This window comes from Prinia subflava, chromosome 1 (genome assembly GCF_021018805.1).
Source record: "Prinia subflava isolate CZ2003 ecotype Zambia chromosome 1, Cam_Psub_1.2, whole genome shotgun sequence".
Lineage (NCBI taxonomy): Eukaryota > Metazoa > Chordata > Aves > Passeriformes > Cisticolidae > Prinia > Prinia subflava.
The window spans coordinates 78,386,959-78,408,530 of NC_086247.1; the positions used below are offsets into that span (position 1 = coordinate 78,386,959).

A 21,572-nucleotide genomic window follows, 5' to 3' on the forward strand; every position below is an offset into this window, starting at 1 on the left:
CAAGTAAAGTTTTTGAAACTGTGACCTCTAGTAAAGCTAACCTTCAGTGGTCATTTAGCAGCAGTTATTTCAAGGTAACTGAAATTCGGATAAGGTGATGTAATGAAGTTAGAAATAACATGTAATGCTAGAAAAGACTCCTACAGATAAATACTTTTTTCCCGATTCTGTAATAGCACAGAGCAGCAGCTACATTTATCTGCCCAGTGCAGTGACTGATATATTTTACTTCTTCTCTTCCCAAGTAAAAGTATAAAGTCCATCACAGTTCTATGGCAAATTGAGTACCAGTTCTATAATTTCAATTTGACAATCCACAAATCCTAAATTCTGAAAAGTTTAATAACAGACTAAGCCCATATCAACAAACAGAGTCTGAAAAAAGGAATACTTAGGCTGCAAATTAAGTGCATTTTAAGCACTCTGAAACATGTGAGAAAGACAGTCATGGACAGGTAAATCCATGCAAAAAAATTATCTGCTTCTATGTGTAATAGCTAATTACACTGTAAAAAATTATTTTATCTAATATATTGATAAGCCTGTAGGTTAAAAGTAGCTACCACTATTTTTTATGCATCTTTACTTTCTGACCTGATAATTTTTAGAAAGCATCATGCTAGAAATGGAAGGAATTCTTAATAGTTGTGTGGTAAATTGCCTTAAAATGTTTTTCTTTTAACTGGCTTACTTTTTTTTCTTGATAAAACTGGTATTTTTTAATGAGAAACAATATTGCACAAATGCACTGAGTGAATGTAGAGGTTCCTCTTCTTTGCAGAGGTTATGTTCAAAGGAGTAAAATCCATCTTAGTCCAAACTATAACAAGCTCCCTAACAACTGAGAATTAAAATACAAATAGTCAACAGTGCAGCTATAAAAATCCCAGCAAGGCAATTTAACCATTAGGACAGGTTGAATACAAATTAAAGATTCCAAAAGACAATAAAATACTGACAATTTTCTCCTCTTTCCATTTTTTTGGCACAGCGAGACTTGCACACCGACGTGAGCCGAGGGAACAGGAACTTCTGTAGATGTAGCACTTTCACTGTTGGTTCATTATTGTCTCTGCCTGTCTTTATTCTGCTGATGCCCTTTTAGGTGTAAAGCTCCAAGGGACACAGAGGCAAACACTGTTTTGAGGATAGCTGTGGTACAGTATTTGCTAAGTGAAATATTACGCTTGCGGAAGCACCCTGCACCACCATTTATAGGCACATCATTCTTACTGTGCCTATAAATGGTTAAAAATATGAAAAATGCTGGTCATTCTCTAGATGCCACACCATCAGCTCTGTTGCACTGCTGCCTCACTTTTTCACAGCACTTGGCCCCTTACAGACAGAAGAATACTATACCAAATATGATACCAGGTACCAAGACAGAATTTCATTTTGCCTACTGCTAATAAAAAGCCTCCTAGAGAAAGTTATTTTCATGGCAACACAGATTTAATGACCTATGAAAGCCTTACTCTGTTCCAAAGATGATAACTCTACCACCTATAACATGAACAAGTTAAGTAGGAGACAGAAAGGAAGGTCATCTTAAATGCACTCCTTACAGAAGCAAGGGATAATGCTTTTGTAGGAGCTAAGATGATTTAATTAGATCCATGTAATGAACAAACTGAATGGAAAATAGAAACAGAAACCTGTTAACATGGGAGAAGTGTATTTAGGGAGAATAAAGTGCACGAGTAGGCAAGGAAAGGTGGAAGCAAATATTGTCCTTATATGTATGAAAAGGTATTAAAAACAATACATTCTAAAAAGTTGGAAGAAGGCACTAAGTCAGGTCTCATTAAGGCTGGTGGAAGACATTCACTTCTGAAAGAATATTTGTTACAACATACTGTTTAGCTCTCAGAGGATAAATACAATCCTTTCAATTCATCAAGAGAAGAAAAAGCCAGGGAAAGAGTCAGAAACAAGACATCTTGAAACAATAAATCTACTGTATTTTCAGAAGCACAGATTATGTAATAATACATGAGAAAATAGACACATTTGCTTGAAAAAATATACATATCTACTCTATTTAGGGCAGTGTATTTCTCTATTTATGAATATGACTAAGTCCTCCAAGATACCTCTCCTTCCCATAACCCTTAGGTTTCCCAGAGACTCTCACCTGCACGCTGTCACAAACCCTGAGTTAGGATGCTGCCAGCTATGCCATTTTTCAGGAAGAATGATCTACCAAATACAGATAGATGATGTGATGTGTAATCCCTAGTACACAAACCATTTGATAGTGTTATCAATGTTGTGCTTTTCTATGCTTTTAGCTTTTTAATATACATACTGTTTACATACTATCTGTATCCATCCATGCTCATGACACTATGTCTGCATTGTTTTACTCTTTACTTACCCCCTGCAATGTGTAAATAAGATTTTTGACAAAATCAAGCCACATAAACACAGGGGACCTATTTTCTGTGTCACTACATCTATATGGCTTGATTACCCTGTCCTGCAGCTTTATCATCCCTAACTGTGTGCATGTCTCAGGATTACGCCTCAGGCTAAGAAAAAGCCAGTGTAAAGGAAGAAATCATAGGTGGCAGCTGATCAATTACTTATTTTTTGTTTGCTGTCACGGGGACTCCGTTGTGGAAGAATTCAGAAAAAGGAAAGTTAATCAGCTGCAGCCTTTTGATTAAACTGAAAGTGGACAGAATCTGATTTTCATCATATGCATAAACAGTAAATTAATTATGCCAGAAGTAATTATGCCAGGTAGCATATGAAGTTTTACACATCTCTTTTATATATACTATAGAGTCAAATGTATTTTGGAAAATACTTTCCAGCTTTTTTTAAGATATCACCAGTAAAATTACACTACTTTGTCTTGCTAAAATCTTACATTTGAAGTCACTGCTCATGATGTCAGCCACATAAGCAAACAAGTTATTGTATAGGTCAAAATATTAACGTGTTCCATACGATGAACAAGACACGTCCAGAAAAAAAGGATTTGTGGAAAAATAAAGTACAGATAGGTTTCCTTGGAGAAAAATTTTATTTGAAGTATCTGCTGGAACACTCAATTAGCAATTTTAAACTCATCAACTAGCTTCTGTGCAGTCTCTATTCACACAGCCGAGTGTTCAAAACTAGATTCTCCTTCTCCACCTTCCCTATTTTGTACTTGTCCCATCCTGTTTGCCAGTACGGGAAACAGCATTCATCTGTTCACCTGTGCAAATCCTCCCAAAACTAAGAAACATTTAACCTACTGAAACCATTTGTTTGGTATGCACCATTTGGTGCAGATTTTCTTGTCTGAGAAGGCCACTGACCTCCTTGGAGTCCCCCTGGTGTGCCAGTCACTGTCTCAGTGACACAACAGAGAAGCTCCTGTGTGGCTCTGCAGCCCCACTTACAGGCAGGGTTTTTACAGCTGCAGCCTCTATGGTCGGCACTGAAACAGTTAATTCTTTTCCAAGGCTACTCGTTCTCAGTTAACGCATTTCAAAGGATGCAGGCAGATGGCATCACTTGCAAAGCTATTGTTTTCGTTTTTCAAGAGACGCAGCAGCACCTGCAAAGCATTCAAAAGTTCCCAACAAGCAGGATAAAAACAGAGCTTGTATATTTGACAGAAATAAATTAAATTCTTCAAAAAACAAAACACTGGGCATTTTTAAGGATTGCTGAGATGTATGAATCCATGTGGAAATTTCAAATGCATCAATTTTCCCTGAAATTATATTGTAAAAGTCCTCATTGCAAGACTTGCCAAGGTCAAGCACGAGATGCCTGATATAAATGAACATAATAAAAATAATTCTGCACTTTTCAAAAAGCATACAAGTCTAGGCTTAGCCTAGATAGGCTGTCCTATTTCTTCTTTGCTGGTTGCCTAATTATTAAAGTGCGCCAATAATGAAAAAATCATTAGGAAATTATTTCTTGTGTAGTAAGAAGGCATTCTAATACATAATGCTTTAATAATCATCAAAATTAAGATTCAGCTTTGCACAACAAAATGCTATCAGAACTTTTGCAGAAATCCCGATGTATTGATCACCTATATCTAGGAGTTTCCAGCTTGTTCCTTTAAATAATTTTTTCATTAAGATCAGTTCATTTTTATGTATACATATATATATATGTCCATCATAATGTCCATTAAATATATACGTATTTTCTTGTCTTTACAGACAAATATTTAGAGAGTTTGGATGCATCTTCACATCCTCAATTCCTTGGTGCAATTGTGTATAGCTACAAAGTACAGAAGAAAAAATAGATATGCAATCAAATAGTAGATGTCTACTAAGGTACAGGCATGATGCAAATGAAGCTCACTACAAAAATATTCCAGCTCTTTTTGTGTTACATGAAGCCTCAGGCTTCTTCCTCTGTATCTGATGCATTTGAAAACTATTGTTTGCTGCAGATGTGACCCAGCTTTCTTGGCATGAAGCAGAAGGTTCCTTAAATCAGTAGCATTACTGAACTATATTACCTCTTTCCAATGAGAGAAGGGAAAACATCAGAGAGGTAAACATTAATGGAAGAAAAGAAATACACAAGAGAAAGAAAAAACAAAATAAATTTAAAAAATCAAAAGCTTAGAAGAAAAAGAAAAGAAGAAAAAGGGATAATAAGAACATCAGCAGCAAGACTAGCAGGATGCTGAGATCTCACTTGTGCACACATACACAGAAAAGATGCCCTGCACACCATGGACAAGCTCTGCTGGAAAAACAGGCAAGAAAGAATCTTACTGAAAAAACAGAGACAAGTACACAGTTTTCTGCCATTTTCAGTGACTCCTTGTCAATGAGAGCCTGGTGAACTGATCATTTATACACTATTTAAGGCAGTAAGAACCAATGGTTGGCCACACATGACTCAATCTTACACACTGCACCTACTTAATTACAAGACATGGAATCAAATGAAATAAAAATGACCCTGTGGCTTGTTGCTGAGCCCAAAGTGAGTCACAACAGCTGTTTTTGTGTGCAGCTGTATTACAAGCAGATAAGCATTTTCAATGACTCGGTTTATTGTAGCCAGGACCTTGAGAGTTTTTGCACTGTGAAATTCAGGATTACAGATCTTCAGATTATGGTTTCTCACTGTCTGCCTTTATTTTTGAAGCATATTGTATCTAATAGAAGAGAAAAAAAATGCAGCTAAAACATCCTGTAGACTGGAACTCAAAAAAAAAAAAAAAAAAAAAAAAGGAAGTGAAGAAGTAGTTAAAATGTATCTTTTGTACTTAAATAATTTTTTCAGATTTCAAGAATATTGAATCATCTATATAAAGCCTAAAGTTAAATTTTAGGCCAACTCATATTTCAGAAGGCAACTCATCTGAGAGTTAGGGAGACCAAGGTTTGAAGCCTCTGCTTGGATCAATTCTGAACAGAAATCCAACCTGCCGCTGAAAAGAGTGGGTAAATGTTCCACCCACTGTGCTACTGAGTAATTTACATTTCCTGTCCCTACCAATGATCTTTTAATTTTTATAAAAGTTTAAATAACTTCCTTGGAGAGACTCATGCTGTAAAATACGGAGGTAGAGTTACTTACTTAAAATGAGATCTGAGTTAAAGCTAAGGCAAACAGGGATCTAAACTTTCTCACATACTAAGAGTATTTCTTAACTGCTAACCATTGTGCTAACTTCTGTTTTGACATCTTTCTTCCCATCTCCCTTTTCCTTCTCCTTTACTGGGCACACAAAACAATGACAGTACTTCAGAAGAAGAACAAACTTTGACTAATCAGAATTTTCCACATGTTGCACCACAGGCACCTGATGTGTTTGCCTACATAGTCAGCTGATTCCCATATGAAAACAAATTATTGTTTTCATGTGCATATGTGGGTATTATGGAGATACAAGATACAATGTCACCATGAAAGAAAATGAGCACAAATGAGAATGTAATAAGAAAAAATTACTCTCTCTTTTTGTCCTATCTTCTTCCCCTAATATATACACATTAAAACAGAGACCAGCAGTGCAGGTAGTGGAAGCACATAACAGACATCACAACAAACCCAGACTGGTAGAAAAAAGCTGACCTAGGGGAAAAAAACCCCACATCTAAATGAAAGTTTGCATTCTACATTTCCGCTCCACAATGAAGCTGTAACAATGTCAGAACTGTTTTACTACCACCTGTCATTTGGCCCATTTGACATATTTTGATGTTAAGTAAAGTATGCAAAATGCTTTTACACAAGCCAAAACCAAAATAAATGCATTGGTCTCACATGCAGTACTGATCTACTCTGGTACTCAGAATATATTTAAATATTGCATATTGAAACAAAATGTACTCTGTCATTTCACAAGAGAAGCATTTCATTTGCTGTAACAAGTTACTAATCTGAGAGATTGCAGACAGAGTCATGTTTACAATATTTCAAGGTTCATCCTATTTCCTTGTTCTTTTGTGCTGTCTTGGCAGCGAGATATAAGTCATGATTTCTTTTTATCCCTCTGTAATGGCAGTACAGTAAATTAAATCTGGGGTTATTTTAGCCAATCATAAATCCTGATTAGTTGTAGTCTAATTAAGGAATCATGAATGGGGAAATGACAAATTTCCTCTTCCTCTTTTTTTTTTTTTTTTTGTAATTAGAATGCATACTGCACATCAATCAAATAATCTACCTTATTAAAAATCACAAACTTTTTTTGGAACCCACGTGTTGTTTTGTTGGCAGAAGCATTTATCAGGTTTTATGGCCAGCTGTCAAGAAATAGAGTACCAACATTAAGCTATCTATCTGATAAATATTCTCAAGGAAAGATGAAAAATAATCTGCTTTAGCTGTTACAAGAATGACGAAACAGAGTGCGTTTTTTTCACTAAGTGTAGAAGAGGGTAAAGCCTTAATGTTAAAATAATTATTTAGGTTGTCAGACAACAACTAGGGCCTAATAATTCTTCCAAGCTTTTAAATTTCTACAATTTAGTCTGTGGTGTCACTTGTACTCCTCCAAGTCTTGATCTGGAGCGAAGAAGCAATAGACTAAACTGAGTGTTGAATAAACTAGAGGTGAAAACCTCTATAAAGAAGATGGATAAACACAACTTTCCACATTATTAAGTTCACAAGCAACAGATAAAATGTACTTTGGGGCTTTAAATCTTATGCAGAAAATGTGAACTAGGATAGTATTAAATAAGAGAGTTAAGGAGTGTTCAAAATAAAAGGATTGAGGGGCCAAAATACAAAATATAATTTTAGCAAAAAATTGCCCAGTTGGAATATTTTGTTGATTTTGTATGACAGAGGTAATTCAGGTTTACAGTCTTACTCTTTTTAATGGGATTGCGCCTACTCCCTGTATTCTCCATGCTGTTCCATAGATCAACTCTCTCCCTAGTGAATAAGACTGACATGGCCATGAAGCATTACATGGAGAGACATAGAAATAGCCTTTCTGCTTTTCAGTAAGGAGCATGAGGCAACTACTACAATGTCATGCAATGTTTCTGTATTAAATGCTTTCAATTTTTATGTGTTTGTCTGCAGAATGTTTTGTTTCAACTATTTATTTATTTATTTATTTCCTTTATTTTTTTTTCTAGGAAAGCAAATTCTGTTTGCAAAATGATTTTTTCAGCTACAAATCAAACTCTAAATAGAAAAATATTTCCCTCAGGAAGGTTTTGACCAAGGCTTCTACAGCTCATCCCAAGGCTGAAAAAACTGACTCATCCTCAGGAATCTACAAAGTAATTCTCTTTTCATTTTCCCATATATGAAAGCTGAACCATCACATCTGTAAATTTACTTAGTGTTAGATAACATTCAAACTGCCATAATTTTATGATTCCATTGGTTTCATTTCCCTTTATTTTTTTAATAAGCATCTCATTATGTAAACATTAATTGTTGCAACTGTGTGACTTTAACAGGGGAAGAAAAGTTTCAAAATAAGAAATTGTCACATACAATATGGAACTACAGGGCACCAGGACTAGATGCCTAGTATCAAAAATAAGCTGAACCACAAAAGTTAATTTACATTACCTACAGCATTAGTGCTGACTAGCCTCATCTATTACATAAATAAATTAGGAAATTGAATTGAAATAATACAATGATACTGGTCATCAGAAAAACACTATTGTTACCAAAATAAAGTATTTTTTTCCTCTTATTCGCTCCTTTTACCAATATACCATGACAGCAAGTTTTTTCTTGGAACTGTTAAATTATATCTGAGCCAGAAATAACATTTCCCATGTAATTTTAAATTAACAGGACAAGAAAGCCTAATGTTATAATTCTAAACTAAGTCCACAAAAGTTTGAAAAGTCTATTTTTCATACAGGATTAAGCTCATGACAAAGAAAATTCCAGGAGAAGCTGTGAGAGGACTATTCTTTTTCTGTCGGGTGTTCTATCTAAGAGTAGGATTTAATGAGCTTCCAGTGACAGGGGTAAATCTACATGTCTGTGGGTATTTAGGTAAGACACAGCCAAGAGATATTTGACAGATTCCAAAGCAAATCTTTCCACTTTGCCCTTGACACAAAAAGCATAATTTCTTGCTCTGCATCACTTCTTACTGGGGTTCGGTTTCTATATAATGTTTTAACTTAAGCCTCAGAAAAATCTGAGCACTTAGCTTCTATTTGAGAACTAGAATGCAACAGAAGGATACTATGACCCTAAATTCTCTAAGGATCTTAGTTTCCCATTCAAAATATCAAGATATGAAAACAAGAACCCTAATTCTATCATCTCAAAGACAATAAAAAGAATAATGGTTTAAGTACGTACATATTTTCACAAGGGAAATAAACAAGTTCACAAATTCCTACGTAGATATTTTATAGTGGAGACATTTACAATTCCTTCTTTCTAGGGGTGGATCCCACCAGTCTATATGAAAAATAACAATAGAACCAGAAGTTTGTTTCAGGACAAGTTTTCATTATACTGTTTTCAATGTAAAGAAAATAAGGATACAGCGATACAGATATGCCACATTATATTTACATATTGAAGATAAAGATAAAAACAAAATGGGAAAATCCTATGCTTTAGCATTATACCTGGCAGCCAGCTTAATCCACAATTTTCAGCATTAATGCAAACTTTGAGATCTTGAATTGTCTTTAGGTTTCATTGCAAAAAAAACACTCTACTGTAAAATTAGTGGATAATAGTAACAACTATGGCTATGGTTTGAGTGAAAAATCTTTGCTTTGCTTGCAAAAAGCACACATGTTCCTGTTATTAGTCCATTGAACTTGAAGGATGGGTCATTGTATTCAGATTATAAACTAAATCTGTATGTTTCTTAGACATGATTAAAACACCAGGATTTTTTGATAAATTTATCACTAGAAATGGGATCTGTGAAGGAGAGAGAATGACCTTGGGTTTTGGTCTTTGGAAATGGTGAGTTTGAATATCCTTTCAAATTTCAATAAGCCCCATATGCGTAAGTAGGAAAACATTGGACTGAAATAAAATTGCATGAGTTTAAGCTTCCAAAAGCAGGAATACAATACTGATCCTCAAAAATCGTTATATTGTGCATGCAAGGGGAGGGAAAAGGAAGAAAATCTTTCTATAAATGCTTCAGGCAGGTATCACACAAGACTTTCAAGTCCTAAATTTGCTGCAACGCTCAGCAAATTAAAATCCATAAAACTTTTCAGAGTTCTAATGTAGTACACATTTCAAAAGCCATTTTTCACTATTTGAATGTGAGTATATACCACTAAGCAGCTGGGAAACTTAATTTAGGTTTGAAATCTGCTTACAGTTTTGAGATCCTTGGCACTATTTCTGGGGAGGTCCTTGTATAATACTTCTAAAGCAAAATAAAAAATGTTACATAATCAGAGACAAACATATGAAATATTTTAAGTTCCCATCCTTTTACCATATTCCATGCCAAACAGGTCAACACAGCAACATTATTTCAATCACAATTCTATTTCTAATGCCTAATTTCAACAACAAACTCCCTCTATAGTATCCAAACTCGTAAGGAAATGTTTTCATAGGTGGATGAGAAAAAGTCAAACGGGTTAAAAAACCACGTATTTTTAAACATTTCATCACTAGTTGATGCTGTTGAATGTGGCTGTTTGCTAAAGTGTAGAAGCAGAGAAAGTGGAAGAAACAATGTTAACAGGTACTTTGAAGTTAGGTTTTTTTCACTGTCAGTAGCTTTCCTTAGAAAAATGTTCTTTAACTGAGTGAAACTATTATATTTCCTTAGTGACAGAAGCTGTTGGAGAATCTTTAAATTCTAGAAGAAAATTAACTTACTTGCAGAACAATATTATTTATCGCAATTTCTTCTGTATCTAGGCTGCACGTGCAGTTGGTAGAGAACAAAGTTCATTTTTTTAATTTCCATAGGTCTTGTATCTTTGTATAAAAAAAATAAGGAAACTATTCCTCTACCCATTCATGTTTTAGCTGTACTATACATTAACTAGGAGTGATTCATGTCTAAGAGCTTAGAGGTTTATGACAGTTTTAGTGGAAGCATTTATCAATATTTAGAGTTTGTCAACATCTGAACCAGTGAGCAGCCTCATGGTCATTCAGCACAAACACAGTGGTAGAGTGAGAAAACTGAGATCATCCCCAAAAAATGACAAATAAAAATAAGCCTTAACAGCATTGTACAAACATTTACAATCACAGCCAAAATGTCTTCGCATCCCATCACTTAGACTGTTTTGACTTGCTATGCCTAAGTGACAACAATTCTTCAGTGCAAATGACAATGTGGCAACACTGGGAGAGGAAATTATGTTGATACTTGCAGTGTATTCACAACTAGAAAACATATCCTTTTCTTCCCTTCTCAGTGTGGCTGCCAGGCTGATTCTCTCCTGTGGGTAACTACAGGAGAACATAGTATTGATGTTTTCTTCCTGTTGGAAATTGCTCCATCTTAATGTTGGAAACTCAAGCTGTGAGAGAGTAGAGGGGGTAAAGTCGTAAGGCACTTGACTTGTAAATAATCTGTCACAGCAGGTCAGGGCCAGCTAACTTGCCTCACCAAAATGAAGGAAAAAGAAAGAAGCAGGAGACAGGGAGAGACAGATCTGATTTCTGCAAATGTCCAGGCCGTCTGCTCGGCCAGATGGCCAATTGAATCACAAGAGGAAGGTGTCACAGAGAAGCCTGAGAATTCCCTGCTTTATCATGCTCTAGCCAAAAAATAATAATTCAGCAGTATCCAAGAGAATCCTAAAGGCTTTGTGTACTAGCACGCTGAGCTTTCCTGTAATCACTGTGATATCTTCAGGAACAAGGGGTGGCATGAATCATTATTTGGATGTGATAACATGACCCATACAAACATTAGGGGATAATGGGGAAGTCTGCACTCTGCAAATCGAATCACACCATGATCCATCATTAACCTAAGTGAGCTATTGCTTTATTGAAGTAGCCCTGTAAATGAATAGGTCACAGTCTATTTAAAAGCTGAGAGATTTGTTAACACTGCAAGGTCTTATATTTTATTAGAGCATACAGCTGAAGTACAACTGAGATTCTAAGTATGTTTTTAAAGGATAGGTAGCAATGAAGGGAAAAACCTAAGATGCAGACTTGAATAATTTCAAAATACTCCATTAAAATACTTACTTGCACATGTATAGAAAGGTTTTCTTATGTATCTCAATTTTAGTTATGTATCTCAATTTTAGTTTTGTCTTAAAGACAAAAGAAAATAATCACTAATTTAAGTTTTTGGGGTTTTATTTGTTCCTCACAAACTTTCATAGTGCAAGGAGTAAAGACTTTGGGACTGTAGAAAACTAATGCACTTCCAGTCATTTCAAATCAGCACTACATGACAAATTATCATGGTCCTTCAGAATTAAGCCAATTAATTGCTACTTTAGGAACTCTAGATTTTGCATAGACATAGGTCCAGGTGTTAATACCAGTTCTTCACTGTTCACTTTTGATAACAGGACTGAGCTTCAAAACCAGTTAAGACAAACCTTTCAAGGATTCCCATGATCCTCCTTTTCTTATGGCATCCTGGCAGCTCTATTCAGTTATGGATACAACAAGGAAATATGGACATCCTCTGAGACCGCTGAACCATAAATGAAGAAGGAATTGTTTTCCCCCTAAATACTCCTGAAACCAAATTTAAATTACAAATTATATATCTCTTTACAAAAAAAAAAAAGTTTTATTTTTATACCTATAATCTTATAGCAATTATTTGCAATAAGTGAAGGAAATAAATGAATCTTTTTATCAAATCGCTATACACTATCAAACCAGTTTTGCCTAAAAAGGGTAGGAAAGGGGTTCACAGTTTGGAGGAAGAGATCTTCTCCAAGAACTCCATGGATAACTTGGGAGGAGCATATGCCAAAGAACTTGATAAATACTGAGGAATTAGTAATTACTTGAAAACACTTCTATTTCCTTCTAGGAAAGACAGATGATTAGCTTTCACTTTCTTCACTTTACCCTGAAAAACTGAGAAATATCTGTGACCATTTACTATATGACTCTGTCAAACAGCTGTTCTGAGAATATGTAAGGTGTTCCAAGGGACTGTGTGTTTTAGCACTTTTTGTGAATTCTAGGGTATCCACATAGAGTAATTTTAGTTACATTTCCAAAGGTTTACCAGAATAAATTACTATACATTACTTTACACTGTTATTTACTGTTGTTTTGCTAAATTCTTTATTTGGACACACTTTTCTTTTGATAGTCTCAAACTATATACTCATTACCTGCATACTTCCTCAAGACCCTCTGACACTTTCCCCTGATGGACTGAAATTCACTGCTTTTACTGACAAGAGCCAAGTATAAGGGTATGCAATTTTTTTTCTCCAGTCACAGCTTCAAGAAGGGCATTCATATTCATGTTTAAACAATTCAGTTCACAGCTGCGGGGAAAAAAATTCCAGTGAAACACCTTTCCTGTGCATAATAACGAAGTCCCCATGAACCACACGCAGCCTTTGCAGAATGTGAGATGCTTGAGTAAGCTGCTGTATCAGATCCTGCTCTAACTTTGAAGTCTGACATACACTTGTATTTCTGGAACCTCCCTGATGATATCTATGATTGTCTCTAAAATATGAATGGCATATCAGCTTTTATAGGTAGAAGAATTTTACCCTTAAACTGTTAGGATTTTATGCAGGCCACTGATGAGTTCTTCTTGATTCCTATTTGATCTAATAATTGAATAAAAATGCATTCTCTCAGTGTAAAAGGGCAAGTAATAAATTAGGGAAGAATGTATAGAAATCAACACAACAGCTTACGACAAGTGATATGAACACAAGACAAAAAAAAGCTGCAACCTATTCTTTGATCATCTCTCTCTGTCATAGCCAAAAAAATGACACTGACACCGAATTCATTTTCTTTTGAGTTGCACACTGTAGAAATAATTGTTGCATTGTCCTGAAAAGTTCATTCTTGTCTCGTGACTTATATGGATGAGCTTTTGGAATCCGAAGTTAGCAAAATGTTGGGTTTTTTTTTTTTCTTTCTTTTATACTGATATTTATTTATAAATGGAATTAATCTTTGCTCCTATTACAGAGATAACATGCTATCAGAAGAAAGAGATAATGAATATCAATATTTCATAGAAATGTAGAGTTTTAGTGGTTAAGATTGGAAGGGACCTTCAAGATTATCTAGATCCAAAACCCCTGCAATAGGTAGGGATGTTACCCACTAGATCAGACTGCTCAAGGCTCCATCCAAGCTGGCCTCAAGTACTTTGAAGGATGGAGCACCCACAGCCTCTCTGGGCAACCTGTGCCAATGTCTCACTATTCTCAAAGATAAAGAATTTCTTCCTAACATATAATTTAAAACTCTCTGCTTTTAGTTTAAAAAAATTCTTCCTCTCCCTATCAATATCTGCCCATAAAAACAGTTGGTGTCCCTCTCTTAATAGGCCCCCTCTAAGTACTGAAAAGCCACTAAAGATCTTCAGTGGAGCCTTCTATTCTCCAGGCTGAGCAACCCTAACTCTCAACCTGTCTGCGTAGGAGAGATGCTCCAGCCCTCTGATCATCTTGGTGGCCCTCCTCCGGATCCACTGCAACAGGTCTACATGTTTTCTGTGCTGAGGACTCCAGAGCTGGACACTCAAAATGGGGTCTCACAAGAACAGAGAGAGGGACAATCACCTCCCTCAACCCGCTGGCCATTCTTTTTGATGCAGCCCACGATGCATTTGGCTTTGGGGGCTGCAAGCACACATCGCTGTTGAGCTTTTCCCTTACAAATAGGCCAAGTCCTTCTCACAGGGCTGCTTTCAATGAGTTCAGCTCCCAGTCTGTACTCATGTTTGGGATTGCCTCAACCCTGGTGCAGCACCTTGCACTTGGACTCGTTGAACCACACGAGATTCTCATGGCTCACCTCTTGAGCGTGCCTGGATGGCATCCTGTCCTTCAGGGTCACTCAGCTTGGGGCCATCTGCAAATTTGCTAATGGCACACTTGATGTCATTGTTTATGTCATTGATAAAGATATTAAAGAGCACTGGTTTTGGTTTCAGGGCTTCCCTCAATCAGCAGCTCCCACCAGAAGCCCCACCAGCAGGTATGTAACAAGCAAGGCAGCCACATGGAGGCCACACTCTCTGCCTGGCCAAAGGCCTGCTGTGTGCCAGTCACAGAATACTACAAGCTTTGTGACTGAGGCAGTCTCCAGCCAAGGTTAAGCCAGATTTATTCCTGCTCTGTGCTCTGAAAGAGGCTAGAGAATCAACCTAGCCAAAAAACTACCTTCAAAGCAAATTTCTACAGGAATAAATAATTACTACTGGAATACAACATGAATTGATTCATTGTGATGAATCAAGACTGTCATGCTTGTTCATTGAGCTGTCTCTTCAGTGAATCGTGCAGCTTTATTTCTCTGACAAAGACCAGAAGTAGAGCTATTTCCATCAATGACAGGAAAGTTGAAGCAAAGAGCTTTTATTTAACTTTAGGTAGGTTTTATTTCTCTTCTTCTACCTTGGTATTATTTTCCTATTTACCATCATTAGTTTTTATTATGCAGTTCAATCCATCAGATCATTAACACATTATCCATAAGACCTATTTTGTTATTTTGAAGTGTTTTCCCTGTGGCTGAAGTAATTTTCAAGGTTCATCTCTAATTCCACAAAAGTCCCATTTTTTTAAGCTGTTGTCAAAGTTTTCAGTGGTTTATGAGAAAGACATAAGGTACAGAACAGAACTGAAAAAGAGACTGCTTCTGTGAGTGAAGGCATTGCACAGTCTACCACCTCTGACTCTGCTACTAGAGGACAGATGTTTGGGAAAAAAAAATCTGTCATTTGGCAACTGACAGTGGGAATTAAAAGACAGTAAGTGCAACAGGAGTGTCTACATTGAAGCAGTGGTCAGGACTTCTCAAAATTCAGTTTATAACTAAATTTCATAGTAGATAATAAGAACGTATGCTCTGAGACAAAGCAGAGAATAAATACAGAGCAAACGAAAAAGCAGAAAAATATTTATTACAAGATTTCAAAAAGGAGATATAACAAGCTATGACAAGTTCACTTGATCTGTCACAGAAATGCAATCCCTTTCTGGAGTTTAGTAACGTAGCCATTTCAGAGTGCCTCACAATTGGTTTCACTGAATAGAAGAAAATAAATCAGCCAAGATAAACCAATAAAGAACAATGAAGTTAGGAAACTGGATCTTTTAAAACAAAGATGCCAAATTATTATGTCTTAGCCCTGTTTTATTCAATAGCAATGTAAGTTTTTCAGTGATGAGAGGTGATTTATATCTTGTACTATGTCTCAGGGAAAAAGAGTACTTTCTTTAGAAGACAGCTTCTTAGAACCATACTGACATATAAGGGAGTTATCTCTTAATAAAGGCAGACTCCTAAGTGGCATTTTAAAAAGAGACTTAACCATCTTTCTGAAATTTAGGTCTCTGAGCAGCAAATTGGATTAATGAGGGATGACAGAATCTACACCCTTTTACCCTAATTTTTCCCTTAAGAAGTAAGCACAGTCACGTTTACACTGTGAAATCTGCTAGTATCACAATGTGATCAAAATAACACATGTGCAAACATATCCCAACTTTATTTTCACTACTATGACACAACCACTTATAAGTATCATACGGCTCCTAAATGCAGACCAGCAGCAGTGAATACACTGGGAGAAACCAATGTATCACAGCAGATTGTAGACATCTGTCCACAACAAAGACATGAAATCTGAAAGTGAAATCTAGAGCTGAAAAGAAGTGTCATCTCTTACAATAGACATTACACTCCAGTTCCTTTAGTGAACAGTCAAGTACCTAAGAAAAAGCAAAGATCACATGATATTTTTCATAATGCACTTATAAAACATAACACTTCAAAAACATACCCTCTTAGTAGCATGTGTCTGTTTGTTGTCAGCCTGAACCATAAATCATTCCTTGCAATACCTTCAGCTCAATGTACTATACAGCTCAAAGCATGTTCGCATTTTAAAATGTCTTATAAAAATCACTTCATTTAAAGGGTATGTATAAACATACTGAAACTGATGTATACATAAAAATGCTTTAAGTGGAGGCATTTTTATGATTCACTTAAAAGAAGAACAGTACTTGGCTTCATAACAATTTTCACATTCAAGATATCTCAAAGTGCTTTGCAAATGAATAGCCTGGAAACCAACAAAGATACAGATGCTGTAAGTAAATACATATGATTTGAAGGGAAGCAGACAAATGCAGAGGTATCAGAGTTTCTTCTCTTAACACATGAATAAGAAGTTATGGTTAAATTAAGAAAAATCAAAGACATTAGGGCATCAGCTTTTATTATTTTTTTTTTGTTCTGTGTTTCTCTCCTGTGGTTTTTTTAATTAGGAGTCTTTAATACATAGGCTCAAATACATAAGCTGTCAAAAATGAATGACAACGTGGAAATAAGATTAAAATATGGCTGTTCCACTCAGCAAGATACGGGAAGAAAATCAGTATATTTTATTGTTTAAAACAATTCACACTAAAATTGAGCAATGTTTCTTTTCTAACCTTTCAAAAAATGTTTTATAACTCCAGAACTGTCATCAATTTGCCTATATTTGACTTCATATTTACAGCTTATCATGGAATTGTAAAGTTGGAAGAGAGGTCTAAAATTGTAAGTCCAACCACTAATGTAATTCTGCCACGCTCACTATCAAACCACGTCAGAATGTGACACATCCTCATGGTTTTTGAACTCATGCAGGGATGACCATTCCACCACTTCCTTAGGCAGACTATCTCAATGTTTGACCACACTCTCAGTGAAGAAACTTTCCCAAATATCCAATCTAAATCTCCCCTGAGGCTATTACCTTTGTCCTGTCACTTGTTGACTGGGAGAAGACACCAATCCCACCTGGCTACAGCCTCCTTTCAGGCAGTGGTAGAGAACGAGAAGGTCTCCCCTCAGACTCCTTTTTTTTCCAGGCTAAAGAACCTCTGCTCTCTCAGCTGCCCCTAAATTGTGCTGCAGACCCTTCAGCAGCTTCATTGCCTTTTTCTGGATATGCATATAGTTCAGCACATACACACACACGTATCACTGTTTGTCAATATTAAGAAAAATATTCTGAAAACAGTTTGGTATTCCTAAAAGAAAGAGAGATGCTCAACAGCAATACATATACACAACCATTGTTCAAAGCCTTATGGCTGTGAATGGGACAACTGCTGTAACTTAATCAAAATGCCAGCTGTCATCACAAAATGATTTCACACAGTACTCAGTATAAGACTTACACTACTAAAAATAATGTAAGTATTAATAACAATAAATAATGTTGTCTGGTAAGGAAATATAAGCAATAGAGGCAAAGGTTATAGTAAACTTTGAATATTTTTATAATAAAACTGGTACATGTTGTTGGAGTTAGAAGTAGAATATATGACAAAAAGTAATGCTTTTAAAATAAATATATCTAAACTTGAAATATCTTCTTTGTTGTTTCAGACTATTTTATTATAGCTAGAAAATAAGGAAAAGAGTTGTAATGAGTACATGCACTCTCTCATGATCTTCAAAAGTATAAGGATAAATAAAAGCAATTCATTCCAGAGCAAAAGGTATGAGATCCCTCTGGGCAGACAGTGTTGTGCAAAAATGTATGTGCAGAAATTCCCTTTAGATGGCTTTCTCAAGAAAGCTGGTGTTTATGATGTTACACCTAATGAGAAAACTGTGCTCTGAATAATCTTTCTTGTTACAATTTAAGACTCAGTCATCGCACAAGAAATTATGAGTGTTTTGCCAGTTTTTCAGCAGGCACATGGTAAGGAGAGCCCTGCTGCCCAGCAATGAGGTGGTTTCATGTACATCAGTGGCTGTCTCCTACAGCCAGCACCATACCGACCCCTAAGCCTCTGCTTCATTACATAAAGACGACACAATGTTCCACCCGGACTTTATCTGCTGTGTTTTACTGTAAGACTTCACATTGCATGTCCATGTCAGAATAGTTTAGGAAAGTTGATATGGCACTAGCACATCCCCTGAACATATTAAAGGCAATTTACCTGAGCTGTGGGTGATGATAAGAATATTTGAAAAAATTGATAATGGTCCTTTGCCCAGTTACATGTAAGTTACTCCCTTCTCTAATTCTGTAATAACTGTTTAAATACTTACTTAAGCAAAACTTTGCATCCTTTTATGAAACATTTATAACCAAACTTTTAAGATACTGTGGTAGTAGCATCCAAATAAAGACAAAAACATCACAACATTTTCCTATTCCACAGGTGTCAATGATTTCTAAAACATTCTCTTCTACAAAATATTTAAAATAATGTGAATACTGAAAAAGCTGTCAGTCCAAAACTCACTTAAGGAAAGGTAATTTAGGAATTTGCTAACCTATAAAATTTTTTAATCATCTCAAGCACTGCTATTGAACTAATGGGTTATTTAAGGTTGAAAGAAAGCAAAATAAGCATTTGCTTTCCTTCTGAATACTGATTACGAGTCATGTTTTTCTTCAGAAGAACATAACTCCAACTGATGGGTACAAAATGAGAAACTGCATACAGCGAGACAGCTGTAGCCTTCATATTTGTTATTCGGTTATCTATTCTCTATTGCATGTCATTGCAACTGAAATATTATTTCTCCTTACATATTTGGAAGAAAAAAATAAAAAGTATCGAACACTTTGAGCAAACTCTGTCTATGTACTATGAACAGAAATGGTGGGAGATCCCTCCAGCACAGTGGGTAAACAAATACCATAGACCTGACATTCAGAACAGTTGGGAGAGAGGGGGGCAGGACAGACACAAATTAATCGAAATAAAGCAAACTTAAGGGTGAATGTCATCTATGGGACGGATGCAAGAAAGACAAAATAAATTTGCTTATAAAACAGTCTTTTCAAAACAAAATATTTTGTTTATTGCTTCCCCAAAGGAGAATCTGTTCCCCTTACCATCTCCCACAGGAGCCTCAATCTCTAAAAGGAGCAACATCGGGTAACTAGTTTGATCACTTGTTTTGGAAGACTTGGGTTTGCATGCTGAAATGTTCTGGAGCACTCAAATCAGTTTAGTAATTAACTGCTTATGACTTCTGCAATGTAACCATCAGCTTTTATATCTGGGAAAATATTTTGTGAGCAGCTTTGAAACCTCCTGAAAACACACTGTGATCAATGAAAGGTTTAACATGTTCAGAAGACTGAAATAAAGATGTCCTGACAAATTTGTTAATTTCATAAAATCATGGTTTCATGGAAATACTTTAATACTGATTTACTTTGAATCTGAAATGCAATCACATGCACAGCAAAAGGTGCATTATAATAAGACCTACTTAGTATTCTTGAGTTGCTTGGGTTTTGCTATTTATATTTGAATTTGAAAATAGAGGAAGAAATACTGGTAATCTCAACCATTCATTGATGTTATCCAGCATCCTATTTAGCTCTCTACAGATATTTGCAGATCCAGACAAAAAACCCAGTTAACCATCACTTACTAAACACAGAAATTTACATGAAGTCCATCATCACCACCACACCATAGCATGCTTTGAAATGAGTATTTAAAAGGCAAGAAACATGTATCCTCCTTATGCTAGATTAAATATTAAGAATTGAAATACCAAAGCCACATAGCCATTCATATCAAAAATGATGTGAAATACTCAAGGTAAGTACATTCACACATCGCTGTCATAGGCACACTTGCAGCATGATTTGTAATTCAGAGCAAAACCCACTATTAAAACGTTTAGAAACCCACTATTAAACGTGTAAAGATTATGCATGTCATACTGTTCATCACATGATTAATTTGTGGAAGATCAGTTTGAAACATTATAACGATAGATCATGGATCACATTTGAAAATCTCATGTCAGGGCTAAATTTTATTTCTTACCACTATTTTATTTCTGCAGAGCCTTTTTTTTTTTTATTATTATTATTTTTTTTTTTTTTTTTTTTTTTTCCTTATTTTCAGGGAGGAGGCTGCTCAGGTGTTTTCAAAGTTGTTTCAAGTCGAATTCACATTCCTTACCTTCTTTCCTTTAATTGAACCTTATTACTTTAAACGTCAATGCTGCAGAAATCCTCCCCCCAACCCCGTATTCACACACAGAGTACTGAGCGCTTAAAAAAAAAATGGGGACATAAAAAACGGCAAATACACTTCCAGTCCCACGAGTTTCACACCATCTCTTAGCTATTTTTTCCCTTTTAACTGGGTGCCCGGTTTGGCACGCTGTATTTCCCCTTCTGTCAGCCCCGCTCTCAGCGCCAGCACAGCCCAAGTGGCGGCACCCACACCTCGGTGCCACCCACGATCCCGGGTCTCCCGGAGCCACTGCCCGACCTGGTGGAGGGCTGGGCGCCTGCACAGCGGGAAGGGGACAGTGCGGCTCCTTCCTCCCCCTCCACTGCTCCCTCTCCCTTCGGGCACTGCGGGCTCGCACACTTTGTTTGGAACTTACTGAAGTTTCGCGGTTCCAGACCGGGATGCGCGGGGAACAGAGGCTGCCGAACCCGCACGCTCGGGCTTTGCTCGGCTCGCCCCCGCCGCCGCTCCGCCAAGGCAGCGTCCCCCGGCGCCCGGGGCCCCGCCACAGCCCCGGCCACCGCCGAGCCATCCCGGCCTCTCCGCCTCCCCCTCGCCGGGAAAAGCCGCCTTACCTGCTACATGGAGCTGCAGCAGCAGCAGGCAGAGCAGCAGCAGCAGCAGCCCCCACGGCGGCAGCACCTCGCTGGCTCGGTCGCTGTAGCGGCAAACTGCCCCCTCCCGTGTTCCCCTTCATTCACGAGGGATGGCGCGGGCGGCACGGGCAGGTAGAAACCACTTTCGTACTGGAAGAGGTCGGTTCCCTTCTCACACACGGCTGGATCGCTCTCTGAGGCTCCCTACACGTTTACCCTTCAGATCAACACCGCACTTGAGCAGCAGCCTGAGCTCAGCTGCAGCTGATAGAGAGCAGCCAATTGGTATTGAGGATTCCCTCTCGGTAACCCCCTCCCACAAAAATACACCGTCTGCATTTGAAATGTTGGGAGTTGT

The 21,572-nt window shown here is 36.9% G+C and overlaps 1 protein-coding gene across 2 annotated transcripts in view; it reads right to left on the reverse strand.

Annotated features, from left to right (window-relative positions):
- CDH12 (cadherin 12) overlaps positions 1 to 21,319 on the reverse strand; it is a 535,924-nt gene extending 514,605 nt beyond the window's left edge. For both annotated transcript variants that reach the window (XM_063400437.1, XM_063400419.1), the window contains exon 1: positions 21,194 to 21,319. The gene's annotated coding sequence lies outside the window, so the exon portion shown is untranslated. The remainder of the gene's footprint in view (positions 1 to 21,193) is intronic.
- Positions 21,320 to 21,572: the final 253 nt, after the last annotated feature.